Below are 16,570 nucleotides of genomic sequence, written 5' to 3'. Positions count from 1 at the left end.
GTCTCCTCTAAATGTCTCTCTGTCCTCAGAGAGGCCACCATTTCTACATCCATCTGTGGATACGCTGCATCAGCATAGACACACACACACAGACCCACAAACACACACACATCCATCTTTAAACATGCTGCATCAGCATGGAGACATGACACAACACCACCAGTGCCAAAATACATACAAGGGCATTCAGGAATAGCCTCCCACCACATGCAATCGTCCCTCTTTCACCTTTTGGCACCCTTCATTCTTCACATTTCAATCTTACCGTTCCCTCAAACTAAAGCTATCTTCGTCTGAATTTGTCTGTAAATATGAATCAGGTTTGGCATGCGTAAACCTGCATGTGTTTTCTGGTTAAGCTGGAGTTCCCTGGAAGCTTAGACGGTCTGAAGGTAATATCAGCATCTCTGCGTGCTGAGTCGTGATGTCCCATTGCTTTTGCTGCTCCTGCTGCTACTGCTGTTGTGAACAGAATGTCTAATCAGTTATGGCCTGATCCATTCCTGTTAGTCTGTCTCGACCCCCCTCTTTCCTATCTCACCAAACTGACTCCTCCTTGTTCACTGATCACCTTCTCTCCTCCTCGTGTCCCTCCTGTCTGCCTCTTTTACCTCGCCAGCCTCTCACAAAGCGCAGCATTTGTAATCCTTCGAGGGTGATGCAGTAAAACAAACATTTAAATTAGACTGCGGACAAGTAAGGAGTACGGGGGTGGAGGTGAAGTAAATGGAGAGTGGGAGCAGCAGAACATTAATTCACTTCGGGACCGAGAGGCGTCTGCCAACTTGTTTTCCCACTTTTGTCGTAATTCTGTCTACCCCTCGCTCTCCTCTTCCTTCTGTCTGTCACTGATGGCGTGCTCTTCATCTGATCACAGAGTTCGGGCACTATGCAGTCAGCCTTTCTGAAGTGTAATCACTCACTTTCAGCCTCGAACACATAAACACACAAATCGGCAAAAACAGCAAACAAACGCTCTGCTGCAGACACCCATACACACACACACACACACACAGGGAGACAAACACAAGCACTGATCTCAGTAAAGCAGAGAGAGTCCTGTAAAATCATGAGTATTCACCTCAGGTAGGTAATCACGCTAGAGTGGCTTCAGTGCCTGGTTAATGGTATTGCAGGCTACAACAGGCAGGAAGTTGGAGGCTGGGCAAGTCTCTCTCTCTTGCTGTGTCATTGGACTCTTTGAATTATGTATGCATGTGTCATTATGGAAGCCATTGCACGATAGCTCTCAAATCACAAGCTAATGGAATTGAGAAATTAAAACGGGTCAGGAGAAGGTTTTGGACGAGCAAAGTGGAAACAAAGGCAAAAGTATTGTATTTTGGATTAGACTTATTGAAAGGGCCGACGTAGCGGTGCATTCTGAAGCACTGCTAACTTGTGACTGGTAGTGTATGTCATCTCACAGCACTTTACACAGCAAGGCAAAGACCATACCAATTTCAAACAGAGCAGAGAACCCAACAATCCGAAGCTGCCTTTGGATTCCCTGTGAGCGAGCAGTCAGCGATGGTGGGAAGGAACCAAAAAATAAATAAACCTACAGCCATGGCCATAAGTTTGGACACAAGTACCATGACGCTTGTGAATCTTAGAAAATACCACAAAATTCTCACTTACAATACAGTACACAACTCCTGAGAACTATATTAAGTTTCATATTTAAAAAAAACATCAAAAGAGTTTGGTGTCATTTTGTTATTCTTACCAAATTCAGTTGTGAAAGTACTGCGTTTTTTTGTTATTTTCTTCTAATATTATGTTTTGGGAACAAAGTTGTTCCAATTGTTGGAATTTATTGATAATCTTATATCCCTTGTTGATTTGTTGACTAATTAAACTGGTGCTGTCAAAAAATATTACTTATGTTCTGTAATAGACATCAAAACAGACATAGGAAGTCATGCTGTGTCCAAACTTATGGCCATGGCTGTAAAATGCGAAGGGGGAAAAAAAACACCTCTGACAGAACCAGGCTCAGGGAAGGCATTTTAAACCAATCAAAACTGTCTTGGGGGATGCTAAGCCCAGGATGTAGAGATGATGCCCCTGCAAAAGGGAATTTCAGTGGATCATTTGCACACAACAAAAGCACCATCATTAAAGTGGATCATTCTTTGAAAGAAACAAACAGTCCTTCTTAACTGTCTGATCACAACATGTATAAACTTTACCTTGTATAAGCTCGAAATAAACTCATCATCATCATCATCCAAATCTTTTTCCAAACTTGTTAGAGTGTAGGTTTGTGCTCAGAGATGGTTGTTCTTGTTTCCTGCAGTGAAGAAAATTTGAAAATGGTAGCATGCAGACAGCGGAATTAAAAGTGTAAATGGTCAGACCATGTCTGAAGTTTACATCTGGTGAGTCTGAAAACATCCAGCAGCTACCTTAACCCAGGGTGACTACACACAGCAAAGCAAGTCTTGACGTCAGCTGTGCTTTTCACAGACCATACAACACTTAAATAAGACAATTTTAGAATTACTGGCCATTAACTTTGGCAAAACAAAGAAAATTGCAGCATTACCGTAAGAGGTACATAAACTGTAGTCGAACAGAAAACTTCTTAACCAACTGCTCTTTTTAGCATAAGAATATGCCCAGAGATGTATAATTTGTAAGCTACTAAGCCTGGCTTGATTAATGCTGTTACAGAAAATAATATTTACACCACATTTATACATATTTATAGTACACATTAAACAGAATTTGATGTTAGATTTGTAATTTGTTTAAGTGTTGCAAACATTTATTTCTGCCAAATGACCTCCGTTCTCGAGGGAGCACAGTAAACAAGGTTCAACCGAGTATAATTTCTGTCTTTGCGTCTGTCATCAGCGTGTTTGTTGTTTTTATTTCTCCCCCCGCAGTTATAAACATGCATTCATGAATTTAGTCATTGCCCCCATCACTCACTCCTTTAATTAGAAAATAATCAGAGTTGGATGAAAGCTTCATTAAATCTCATCCTTGAGAGCCATCAGCCACAAACACAGGAGTGGGATATTTATCACGCTTATGAAAAGAACTTGGATACCTCCTCTCACTCACAGAGATAGAACATTGGTTGGGAGGACAGCATCAACAGACTTAGATAGAGGGATGATCAAGCGATGAAGCCAAAGAACGACAAGGGTTTTAATGGAAGGGAATGAAGTGAGAGAGAGTGGGAGGGAAGCACAGAAAGTGAAGGAGCTAGGAAAGAAGGAGGAGAAAGAAGAGAGAGATCATTAGAGAAGTGCTAATTAACAGAAACCACACTGTTTAGCAGCACTTTGTCTCCATGCAATATTGATCCTTCATGATCATTATGGAGCGGATGTTTTCTGCTGCTTTCAGCGTGGGTTTCATTTTCCCTCTGTTTCTTTCGAGAAAAGCTAATACATCAACTGTGAATCACATCACTGATTACAGCAACCTGTAAAATCGGCTCCTTTTTAACACATGCCAGTGAAAACAACGCTACGCTACGAAATGACCCAGTGAGCCAACGTTGTGTATGCGCCTGCACTTCTAATTGCATCATCATGACTTTACACACGAAGCAACGAATGCACCCCTGCAGAGATGGACAGGCAGGAGGGTGGGTGTCAAGCAAGCAGATTAAAGTCACAGAGAAAAAGAGGTTGTGTGGCAATGAAATGGAGTGAAAGAGATTGAAATAGTGATGGATAGGTGCATAGAAAGCAAACGGTGTGACATGGACAGTGATGGACAGATGGAGAGGAAGGAGCTGCAGATACATGGTACATGGATGGAGAGAAAGTAATAACAGAGGAGGAGAGCGTGGAAGTAAACGGGAGTCGTGTCAGTCGTCTGTTCGGCTTGTGCGAGATTGAAGAATGTCTGTAATATCCCTTTATTGTTATAGTGCATGTTGCAGGGCTCGCTGTTGGACATTGTGATTCTTCAAAAGGCTTTAACTGGATTACAGTGGTATCAGCCTCTGCCATCAGAAGAGCTACAGCAGCTGTGTTGTGTTGGGTCTGCTGACAGCTTGCTGTCTGTCACTGCAGCGTCCATCACTGCAGCTTCCCCGCTGATATTTTAAGTGCAGACTGGACTACATGTACTCACAGCTATGTGATCTAAAAGGCATCAAGATTGCAGTCAGATCCGTATTGTACGTGCAAGACAAATAATGCATGCTTCTCTCTAACTTCAGCTCCGTTTAAAGCCAAATTTATTCACATTTTTATGTTTCTTATTAAGATGTTTGTAGATAGAACACGTGGCAGTGGCATCTCTGACAACAGAGGGGTCCATTGTGAGGGAGGTTTAGAGAAGGTGATCACCGTGCCCACTGTTTCCCCACTCTCTGCTGAAGTGGTACAAGCCGACTTTGATCAATGTGGATCGATGTGGATGAGTGTGCAGCCGGAAGGCGCTACGTGGTAGAGGAGGGGGTGATTGCCCTCTGCTCTGTCGCACACTATGTGTGTGGGAGGGAATTAAGTCACACCATGTCATGCCTTTCTAAATGATGTATTACGATAATAAAATATATCTTTAACCTCCAAATTACTCCATCTCATTCTCTGTTTCTGCTCTTTCTGTCTGTCTTTTCCTTTGGCTCTTTTGTGTGATTTTAAGGGAGCTAAGTTAAAGGGAGAAAAGTCAATTAACTGTTGTTTTATGCAAATCTTGCTTGTATTTGGGGTATAAAATGTGTAATATCAGCCTAAATGAGAGTATCTTACGTTCATTTTTAAAACTTTTTAAAAAATCATTTTCTTTCCTGTTGTCGTCCCGTTCCTCTTTTTTTCTCCCAACATCGTCAGAACTCCTCTTGAATACCCGAGGCTCTGCAGTTGTTGGTGATACAAAGGTGTACATGTTGTTGCTCTACATTACTGTTATTTCCCTCTCCACTTCCCTTTGATTATTAATGTATTCTTCTGAAAGAAAAGCAGCACAGGCTGCTATGGAGAACATTTTTTTTGTCCATTCTCCTCGCGTGTGTGTGCTTAGAGATTGTCTGCGCATCGTTTTGTGTGTGCTGCTGGTGTGTATATCATCACTCTTTGGAGTAATGAATGCTAATCCTCTCTTATCTGCTTTAACCTCAAGGCAATGACACTGGCTGCTGATGCCAGTACAGTGACACCCTTTGTAGGAGAAGAAAAGGAGCGTGTGATAGAGTGTGTGTGTGTGTGTGTGTCTGAATGAAGATGTACCACACAAGCCGAAGAGATGTCTCTACTTGCATTTGACAACTTTCTCTGTGTTTTTCTCACTCTGTTCCTTGGAAGCTCCAGGGTGTGGTCTTATGATTATGTGCCACGTCCCCCATGACTCATCAGAAGTGAAAACTGAACAGAACATTCCAGCCCTCTGACTCGACCGCATCTGATCCGGACTCATTTCATCAGCAGGGCAAAGTTTAAAAAAAGAGGTCATTTGATACTGAATCCCTCCTCGGGTCGTTATACCAAGAGGGCACATGAACAGTTTTTCTGCTGCCTGTTGTTCATATCCACAAATGCACTTTTCACTCGCTGAGGGCAGCACCCTGTTTGTTGCCAGCAGCATCTTTTTTCTTTTCTTTTCTTTTTTTTTCACCATTTTGTGAAGCTGGTAAAGATCACAGCACAAACCAAAGGCAGCTGCTGGTCTTTGTTAGCAAGCATCTTTTGTACATTTACAAGGACAATTCCATGACTTTATGCTGCCTTCAAATAGGGATACAAGCAAACATTTAGGCAAAAAAAATTCTCTTTTGCCCTCCTCTTGATGAACACTTAATGACAATGACTGTGAAGCAATTTAAAGAGAGCGTGAAAATAGGTGGAGTGCGAGATGTGAAAAACGGGGGGAGGTTTAGATGTAAAAAAAGAAGGAGGTCTATTCCCAGCAGCCAGTGAGGCCCATATATCTGCAGAATGAGCGTTACAAAGATGGGCAGAAAATAATTAGGCCTAAAAGCTGTTGAATCCTGTGCGCCTGTTCACCAGTCTTCCATTAAGGCTGTTTTAATGGGTCTGCTCTCTGCCTGCCTCCTTGGCAGAGTGAATGGGAGATAAAACTGAATTAGACAAAACTTTTGAGATTGTGAATAGAGAACGTTTAGGCTGAGAGTGAAGGAGAGATGAAGGCAGACGGGAAAAAGATGAAGGGATAGAGGATGGAGGAAGAGGGTTAATTGAAAGAGAAACAGAGAAGAAGGGCCAGATCTCTGGGGCTGTAGGGGGGCCTCTCTTTCTGCTCGCTACATCACTAAATGTGTGTGTGTGTGTGTGTGTGTGTGTGTGTGTGTGTGTGTGTGTGTGTGTGCGCGTGCGTGCGTGCGTGCGTGCGTGCGTGCGTGCGTGCGTGCGTGCGTGCGTGCGTGCGTGCGTGCGTGCGTGCGTGCGTGTGTGTGTGTGCATGTGCGCTGGAGAATGTGTGTGTTTGTCTGTCTGAGGGGAGATAGTGTTGTAGACCTAATGAGAACAAAGCTAATTAGAGACTTTGCCTTGCACGACTCTACAATGACGTTCCCACTGGAGCCCGGACAACGCTTGCCACCTATATTGCAGGCTCCAGAGAACAGGAAAAGAGACGCTGCAGAGACCTTTTTTCATTTGAACTTTTTCATCCTCTGTTGAAAGCAGATTTTACAAGCAAGCAAAAGAAAAAAGTCTTGGCTATGTGACTGCAGCCAGGTCAGTGAAAGGAGTAAAGATGAACAGGGAGCTCTGCTGCTTATTTGGTGACTTTGACATTATATTTAATCCCTTTTCTCGCTTCTCACTTTATTTCTCAAATGCTAATGCTGATTGTTCTGACCATGAGGAAGTCCGCTTTAAGGGAAGTCGGCAGCAGATAAGCCTGATCCTGATTTGTGCCACCCCAAAGAGGTCTGATGATCACATGATATACAGACCTACATTCTGTGGCCTCATTCCAGTGTCTGGCCCTATGTTCACCTCAAGCTGTGAAATAAGTCATAACTGGACTCACGCATAGTGTTGTGACATTACAATAGCAAATATAATGTAACTTAAATGTGATTTCATCAAGTCCTTTCTCTTCCTTTGTATGGTTTTGGAGACTTTAAACTGCACTCCTGTACTAACAGCAGAGAATGAGCAGGAAAATCAACATAGTTCTTTGCTAATTATAAAAATTAGCTACTTTTACTTTGCTATATATTGTTACATGGCTGTTTATAACTCCTTTTACATGAGCTGAATCATGTTTTAGTGTTCATATTACATGTTGTGCATAGCACTTCTCTGCAGCGTTCTTGACACTTTGTTGATACTTTCACTAAAAGGGAGAAAATGTCTCCATCTTTATGTGTCAGTCTCCGAATTACAACTAGGGTACCATGAAATGTTGCTAAATTCACTCTTATTTGTGGTCTTAGCAATAAATTGCAAATGGAGCATTACACCTTCCTAGCACTCAGATGGGTCATTCCATCTAAAATCAGCAAATTTGCAGAGCAATTTCTGCTCACACAGCTCTGATTTGATGGCATCAGATATGGATACTTATTTTTTTAAAAATAACATCTGTGAATTTTTAGCTTGATATATCTACTAATACTTTCTGAGGTAATTTTTAAAATTGCCAGTCAACCCAGTTGACAGCAGGTTTTTCTCACACGTTAAAATTTGAGTCTATGTTTGAACAACAATATCTCAAGAACTATTATAGGTACAAGCTTGAAATTTCCCCTATTATTTCTCAGTATGCCATTGATTGAGAGTCTGCAATGCTAGAAAGATAGATTAAATAGTCTTTGATTATAGGTAAATTGAGAAATTATAAATATATAAGCAACTAAAGCCATCAAGATTGTCCCATTTTTGAGCACAAAATCAACGAGTGATTTTTTTCTGCATCACATGTAGCTGCAAGTCAAACTAATACAAAGCAAATGATACTGAATATGTTTTATTATGAAATACTTGGTCACAAAAATGATAAAACTTTAATAACTGAATGAGCAGGTATAAAACACAGTAACAGAAGCATTGTATCATAGCCTAATCTAAGAGTTCTACAGTCTTAAAATGGTTCTCCAAATATAACTAAGTTTTTTTTTTAAAGTCACCATATGTGTCATTTTCATACTGTACTTTGGAGGCATAAGCATTGGTTTGGAGAAGACGTCATGAAGTTTTATGTCATTTCTTTGTGGATTATCACTGCATTCGATCATTAGAATGACTTCAGCATAATGCAGTCAACGTCAAATACATAGATCTCTTTGGAAAAAAAACATGCTTAAAGACAGGCAATTTAAAAAAAACTTTATCTTGGAAAGTACTTGCTATATCAATCTGAACTTTCACAGCCAGCATTTTAACTATTCATAGCTTATGGTAAAAAAAAAAAAAAAGTTTGAATAACCCACATGGCATCAATTGCAGTCTGTGGGGTCCAGTGCTCAGGGTTTAGGGTCGACATCCGCCCATTACCGCTATCTGCTTATGCTTTGCAGAGTGGCAGGTCGGCTTGGTAAGAGAAAAACTGGTCTGTGGAAAAGTTACCAGTCTGTGACCAGTCTATTACCATATAATAACATTCATAGCAGCAAGGAATATTAAAAGCAAAGATTTTCCAGTTTACCTAACTTGCAGGTCCTTGAACATGGACATGAACATAAAGAATGACTGCAGGGCGTTATATAGATATCATAGAGGTGACCACAAGTGAAGACTGTGCTGTGGTTTATTAGGAGTGTAGCTTAAACAATGTATTAATTAATCAACTGAGAAAGTTGAATTTTTGTCAGTTCTGCTTGATCTTGGGCTTTGGTAGTTTTAAAGAGTGTTTGTCACAGTTTTCTGGCATTGATCTAGCACATCAGTTAAGAGTAAATCAAAAGATAAATCAACAAAGGAGAAGTTTGTAAGTTGCAGCTTGAGCTTTATATTGCAACCAAATCAGCAATAAGACAGATTCATAAGTCTGCTTGAGCAGCTGTTACGGATCTTTCTGATGAGGCTGGCAACAATGTGGGCTGAGTGCAAACTGACTGAAAGTCATAAAGAACAAAGTTGTTTTGTTTGTTTTTCAACACATCTCAGACAATAGCAAACAGATCACCAGTAATAAGTCTGAATTGAGCAGTTACATAAGTGTGAGTTTAACATGGACTGCCTGAGCCATGTGCAACACTGGAGCAGAAACATGGAGCAGTTCAGCCCAACAGTGGTGGAGTGCTGTCATTAGCCATGATGGCTAATGATTTTGCCCCATCATTAGCTTCCCGTGCTAACGATTTTGTACCCGCACCAACCCAAAACATGCTAACACTCTGCCAGGCTAAGTAGTGCTACTGGGGGCTGTAATTGGTGTTGTGGCTAATTGAGCACTGCAGCTAAAAGCTTTCCTCGGACTCTGCATCATTTGTGACGTAGAGGAGCTTTACTTTCTGCAGCAGGATTTTTTTTCTCGTTCCTCTTCTGTGAAGTCGTCAGCTGTTTTATTCCAGTTACAGTTTCTGCTAGCTGTGTTGTGTCACCTCCGTCTATCATTGTCTGTAATTCTTCTGTCCACATATCTATCTTTGTCGTCGTCTCAAAGGCTTATCCCTCTGCCCACTTAAATGAGATTTTAAGGTCATTAGCCGATCTAGGCTATTATACTAATGCACCAGGGGTGTTCCAGATTTGATAAATGATTGGAAAGGGATAATGAGACTTATATAGACATCTAGTATTAGCTGTGGCACACGGAGAGCTGGAGAAGAGAAAGGACATGGGATGATTTTCTCTGTCTGAAAAAAATGACCAGGTTTCCTTCGTAACATGCCGTATGATTGGTCAGTTGTTCACAGCTGGAGTGTGTTGCTTAATAAAAATGTTGTAGGAGAGAGTGTGTGTGTGTGTGTTATTGCCCTGTCTGGCAGCACTCTCAGTCCTCAGACAGGCCGTTCTTTGTGCCGTGTCTGATGTCATAATTTGTCTGACGTATGCTTGCCAACAGGAACCTTTGGTCAGGAAAGCACATGCTCAACAGTGTGTGTGTGTGTGTGTGTGTGTGTGTGTGTGTGTGTGTGTGTGTGTGTGTGTGTGTGTGTGTGTGTGTGTGTGTGTGTGTGTGGCATGATGGTGTGTGTGTGCTTGTGTATTCTCATCACGGGCTTCCTCCAGACAACACTTTCTTGATTGATGGTTGTCTTTGGGAGCAGGAGGGAGAGGCGGTGCCATTGGGAGGGAATTAATAATGCACCAGGGTTCAGGACGGTGGCTGTCCAGACCTGAGCTCCTACAGTTGTCATACTGGTCACGACGCTTCACCGTGCAGCAGCAGCCACGTTCGGAGGAGAACTCAGACAAGAGCAGCGAGAAAGAATGCGGGAAAGATCAGAGGCTGTCGGATTATGTGTGGTTAAGTTAGAATGAGTCATTCTGGATGGGTAGATTAAAAGATCATTTAGAATCAATGGGTGATTACGGCAGCGAACATGCAGAGGGGCCTGGTGGGAAGCAATGTGCCATTCAACCCTTTGGAGGATATAGATATATGCTAGCAAAGACACTGCTGAAATCACTTGCGCAGACCGCTTTGATTAATATTAATAGGAATAGCACACTCCGCATCTGTGCCTCTGTCTGTCTCCCTCCCTCTGTCTGTTTTTGTACCCCGCTCTGACTGTCTCTCCTTCTACTCCTTCTGTTCTCGTCTTTGCCTCTGTTGCCGGTCTATGAGAAGAATTCTGCCACAGGTTTTATTCCACAGACTCAGCCTTCAGAAAGCAGTCAAAGTACCACAGGCAACTACTAAGGCTGAAAATGTGAGGTTTTGATCGCATAGTCGCAGAACATGAACACAGACACACACTTGCACACAAAAATAGCCAGCTGGTGACTTTATTAACTTGTGACCCAAAGTGCCTTGACCATTTTGCACCTATGCTTTTAGGTATAGCTGTACTTTTGATGATAACTTACAGGGACATTTATTTTAACTCTCTTTTAAGTGTAACCCCTCACTTCAACGACTTGTATCAAACAGATAAAAATAAGCCTCGGGAGGAAGAGAGAAAAATGAATAAGTAAACATAATCGCAAAAATATCAGTGACAGAGCCGCAAAAAACATAAAATACAAGATGCTTGAGTGATTAGCAATGCTGCTGGATAACATACAAGAACAGAAACAAATGCTAAATAGATGGAGTTTAGGAATTCTTTAATGCTCTCTCATGAATTTGGTGCACGTATATTTAGCTTCTATAGCAAAGAAGCAGTTCAGTTCATTTATGTGTCTATATGAACAATTTAGTGACAAAAAATGACACAGCTGGGGTCTTTCTATTTTTGAGGCATTATTTAGTTGTCATTTGTAGATCCTTTTATTCCCTCTCACTGTTCTGGCTGCAGGACATTAGCACCATGTAGAACGTTAATGTCATGCCCTTGCAGTGCCCTACAAGTGCAGTGTTCAATAAATGGCAAAATGTACAACTGAACCTTTATACCTGCAAGGAAAGTGTTTTTTAACACTTCGGGGCTGCAGAAAGAAATAGGGAACACAATACTGACATGTTATCACCTTCTGAAGTTGCAAATCTACTTAGCACATTAACAGCATCATTAGTATTCATGTTAGTGGTCACCTTCTAAGATTTGGTCTGTTTCCGTATCCACAAACACTACAGTGGGTTTATGAAGGCCTTTTTGCTTTGTAAAGTTGTATGCTCTGCCTGATAACATGGTTGATGAAACTGAATCACAGCAGTGAGCGCCAGTTCATGCTTTTAGATGCAGACTTTGAAACCGGATGCGCCTTGAAGACGGTCACATTGCCCTTCATATTGAACAGAACAACTTGGGATTGGCTGTGATTTTACATTTGTTACATGATATAGAGATAGTTCCACTCGGTGTGAATATTCCTGAGGTGTGCCGAGCACAGTGGGCGGACGTGGCGCAGGATTCCTAGAGAATTTGGAACTTCCCACCGTTGATGAAAAGCATGCAGAAACCAAAGAACCACCGAAGTCTGGCAGCGACTGCTTCAAGCTTTTCTTTTAAGCACCACTTGTTTTCCTGTCGCATTTGTAGTCAGTGCAGTGCAGACAGTCTGGACTGGCCTTAAGGCTTTGGTCTGTGAAGCAAAACCAGTGAGCTGCAAGTGACTAAAATGCCCTGTGGAGTTGGGGGAGACTGCAAACTGTCACTGCGAGGAGTCCTGCTCAAATTGCGCTTGCTATTCATTGCTGATCTAAAAATATTAATAGAGCGGCTTTAAAAGTATAGTGTGACCAGAGTGTGGATATTAAAGGGTTAAAAAAAAATCCAGCGTTCACTGGTGTTTATGTGGACTGGCTTGTTGATGTAACCTTGTCACAGAGGACTATGGGAAGTTGATTAAAACCAAACTGTTTGTTGCTGCTTATGTCTCAACCAACTGCATGTGATACTTGAAAATGCAGTGAAAATGCCGCAGTGGTAATTAGAGCAAGTCAAGGTCAGGTCTATACATATGCATATGTATGTATGCATATCCATACTTGCATATATGTAGATGTATGTATGTATATATTGTCTACATATATATAGATATACACTCTCCAAATATAATTAGTAAGAATTTGTAACTTACTGTCATCCCATCTTGTTTGCTATATTGTCCTGGAAAGTAACACCACAGAAAGTGTATGCGCGACTGTCTGCGTCCAGAAGCTGAAATCTGGCTGTAAGATATCTAATTTAATGAGGCCAAGGTGATTTATAAGTGCAGAATGCTTTACTTCCCATACACTTAAAGTGTGACTGTGACAGCTGGTTCACTTTCATTTAATTGCCAGGTTTTTTTTTTTAAGTGAAACTTTGCCACCAACAAAATCTGGGAGAAGTTTCAGAATCTATATTTGGAGTAGGGGACAGCTTAATGTGAACACTGTTCACGAAACCTTAATGTGACATGTGAGAAGTTGTTTTGTAGCTTTAAATGAAGATGAAATAATTTGGCATATTTGTTCAGGGTAGAGTTGTGCAGAGAGATGGATACACGAGTACAAGACAAGAAGATAGAGCAATCTGAAGAGCGCTTGAGAGGAGTCTGTTAGGGGAGGACAGGCAGACAGATGAAGGTGGAACGCCGTCAGCTTGAGTAGAGTCTGGTAGTCACACAGTCGAGCCAGAGGGAGTACTGCTTTGGATCAGACGGGCTCACCATTAACCTGTACTGACACTGTTTAGACAGTGGAGAAAATAGCTGGTAAAAAAGACAGTGGAGCATCCAGGACATTAGCATCACTGGCAGTGATAGGCAGGGACCTCGGGCTCACGCATGACTGCATTGTTTAGACAGTAGCAACACAGCACCAGATAATGGGGCTATTGATGAAAACAGGAAGTAGCAACATGTCTCGCTGAACGCAGTCGATAAAATGCAAATCATAATTCAGATTCTGCCCTGATGCTAATCCATAAACAGTATGTGTTCACAGTGGTGTCAGTCTCCCAGGAAGATAATTCCTCTTTCAAAAACATGATGTAGAACCGGATGGTCTGACGGTTATCCAATAATCCAATTATATGTATTTTCAGTGTCTCTGGACCAACATTTAACAGCATTTCTGTAACTCATCTCTTCAGGAGACGGATTTCTGTCTCCCAAAAAATGCATTTCTGTACAACTAAACTGAATTCTCACTTATGTTTTAAGGGACAGGTATTTTTCTTCTTTCTACTCTTGTATTTGTAGCATTGCTTTCAAACCCTTTTCATCCAATCAGTCATATATTAGATGGGACTGTTCACCCTTGTACCCCAGAAAAAGGAAAAGTGTCAAACATGATGTAAAAGGATGTATATTTACCCAAACCATGATATTTTCCTCACGCTAACCAAGTAGTTTTGGATGCTTAAATCCAACAAACGACTGAAAATGAAAATGAAAAATAATGGTCCCAACTTTAGACACAAACTCTGAATCTCTGGGATGTGGAAGCATTTCCAGTAAGCTATCCTATTACTTCACTGGGAAAAAATGTGTTGTTTATTTCATTAGGGGTTTTTTCTAAATGTAGTTGAGATTGCAGTTAATTGGTATAGGATTGTGAGCATTAGGAGACGATCAAACCATAACATCATAGTGTCGTACATTTGTTCCTTTAAACCTTTGTTATTTCTTTTAAGCATAGTAGTTGTAGTTGCTGAGTTAAACAAAAATGTCCATTTTTATGCCATACAAAAATGTAAAAGGTCTTTCAAATGATGGAAAGAAAACAAGCTGTATACAAAGGGTTAAGGGATCAGATCTTTGACCATTTTTAATTTTGATAGTGACATTGCTTAACCTCAGACAGTTATTATAGTAAAGATCAAAAACATTAAAATAAAATGTATTTATTTTAATAAAAAGACGACAGACTGCCTTTAAATGTTTACTAAAAGTATTTTTTTACTCTGAAAACTTGATGTTTTTTTCTCATACATATTAGATTTTACTCTCAAAATGTCACCGCTTTTTTCTTTGACATTTTCAACTTTTTGTTCTCTCTAAATTATAACTTTTTGGCTTTTTTTTCCCCTCAAGATGACTTGTTAAAATGTTAAAATATTTAAAACCTACTGAACTTGGACCAGAACAAACCAAAGCTAAGAGGACACCCTCAAAAAGAGTGTTTGAGGGATTTTATGTGACTGTAAGCTCTGAATTGTCACAGCTCATCACAGGCACACACACATGGCTGGAGTTGCCATGCTTGAGTCGAGTCACCCAGAGGGAATGTACCCTGAAAATCAAAAGACATTAACCAATTAGCGCTGATCAATAGTCGCAGCCACGCAGGGATGAGCCAGACTTGGAGCGCCATTAGTGTGTGCCTCTGGGCCAATCGGCAGGCTGGGAATTCTGTTCCTCTCAGCTCTCAGCCAATGAAAATACTGGAGCGACTCTTGACATTCTGCTGCTCTCCAATGCAAAGTACCGTTCCTGCTGTAGCTAGGCAGAACAGGGTGCACGAGGAAAATAAAAGGGAGAGACAGAGCGAGACATGGAGACGAAAAAGAGAGGTGTTAGGAATAAAGGCAGAATGGGCGAGCGCATGTGTTAGGTTGTCAAAGCAGGTGTCATAGTGGGCCGCAGTGAGCAGCAGGTAATCTCACTGAGATAAGCAGTAGCATGACAGCCAACCTTTAATTCCCCCTGGCAGGTGGTAGTGTGGAGTTGTCGTAGGGCTGGTCTCCAAGTCCCTCTGGAAATGGATTCATATGAAACAGTAATGGGAAGAGATGGATAGAGGATGCATTCTGATGAGGTGGGTTGAGGGAGGAAGAGAAGAAAGGAAAGCCGACGAAGGCTGGAGAGTTTCTGTGTTGCACATTCTGCACACATGCATGAACATACACAGATCACAGCAGCACCTCTGCACCTGCACTGCTCTGTATTCATGATGGGGAAAGCAAATGTCAGCACGGGGCTCAGGATGTATGGGGGATTGAGGCGAAGGGAAGGGAGTGAGGGAGAAAGGGGAAGTATAGAAAAAAAAGAGGAGGAGATATCTAAGATATTACACCTATCCGGGGGAGTGTTCAGTGGAGCAGGCGTTATGAGAGTGTAAATTACATTCTCTCCTTTTCCCCTCGGGCTGCTGGATGAATATAATCACCCACAGCAGCGCAGACACACACTGTGCTGTCTATAGACACTAGCATAATGCTCACATCGCTGTGTTGTGTGTATGTTTACCGTCACAGAAGTCTCCAATCATGTATCGACCCTGCATCACTTCTCCAGCCTGTTCTCCTCTGAAAGTGTCAAATATTGACACATAACTCATTCGTCTCAATTGGGAGGAGATCAATGGTGATTCATGGGGCTTTTGTAAAACATCCAGCATCAAGTTAGGCACCATCAGGAAACTGCGGATCTCATTGAGATTCCCACAACAATTGGTCTTTGGGGTTGCAGCAGTAATGAAGCAGCACTTCAAATAGTTGTTAAAAATTGAGCTATTTTCCTCTCGTCGTCTTGTTTCTTTTTAATTTCATGTCATTTTTTTACTCAATAACTATACAAAGATTCTTGACCTTTTTGAACTTGAGCCACTTTTCCTTGTATAATAATCTCTGTGGAGAAAAGAAGGAAAATGAATAAAGCAGTTCACTGCGCTGATTTGTCAAATGAACGAGACAAAAGAATTAGCATATATTTTGATAATTTCTGAGGTGATGGATCTTTTTTGTTCGTTATTTTGGCCTTGCTGGCCCCTGAAGTGATTTTGCTTCCAGATAGTGTTGCCTTTCTCCTTGTGGTGGAAAATAAATTATTCCTTTATTGATAAATCAGTGATCTTTTGGTTAGAATCCCCTTTGTACATTTATGCTGTGCTCCTACTCCCCTAGACAGGGTCGCAACAGTATTAATCTTTTAAATCAGTTTCCTGGAAAAAATGTGAAACATTCTTTTGAGCCCCAACACTTAAAGGTGAGGATTTGCAGTTTTTATTTGTCTTCTGTAATTGCAAAAATAACATTTCTTGGTCGTAAACTGATGTTAGGACACAATAAGCAATTTAAAGATGTCACACTGGGCTTTCAGAAATTGTGATCATAAAAATTGGGATTTTTCGCAAAGCTTTCAGGTATTTT

The 16,570-nt window shown here is 41.2% G+C and overlaps 1 protein-coding gene across 8 annotated transcripts in view; it reads left to right on the top strand.

The window, feature by feature from the left end:
• LOC110955972 (muscleblind-like protein 1) overlaps window positions 1-16,570 on the top strand; it is a 67,253-nt gene that overhangs the window by 29,727 nt on the left and 20,956 nt on the right. The gene's annotated exons all lie outside the window — the stretch shown is intronic.

This window comes from Acanthochromis polyacanthus, chromosome 13, assembly GCF_021347895.1.
Source record: "Acanthochromis polyacanthus isolate Apoly-LR-REF ecotype Palm Island chromosome 13, KAUST_Apoly_ChrSc, whole genome shotgun sequence".
In the NCBI taxonomy this organism is placed as follows: Eukaryota; Metazoa; Chordata; class Actinopteri; family Pomacentridae; genus Acanthochromis; species Acanthochromis polyacanthus.
Note: the sequence above shows the minus strand (reverse complement) of the source record. Positions and strands in the feature narration are given on the sequence as shown.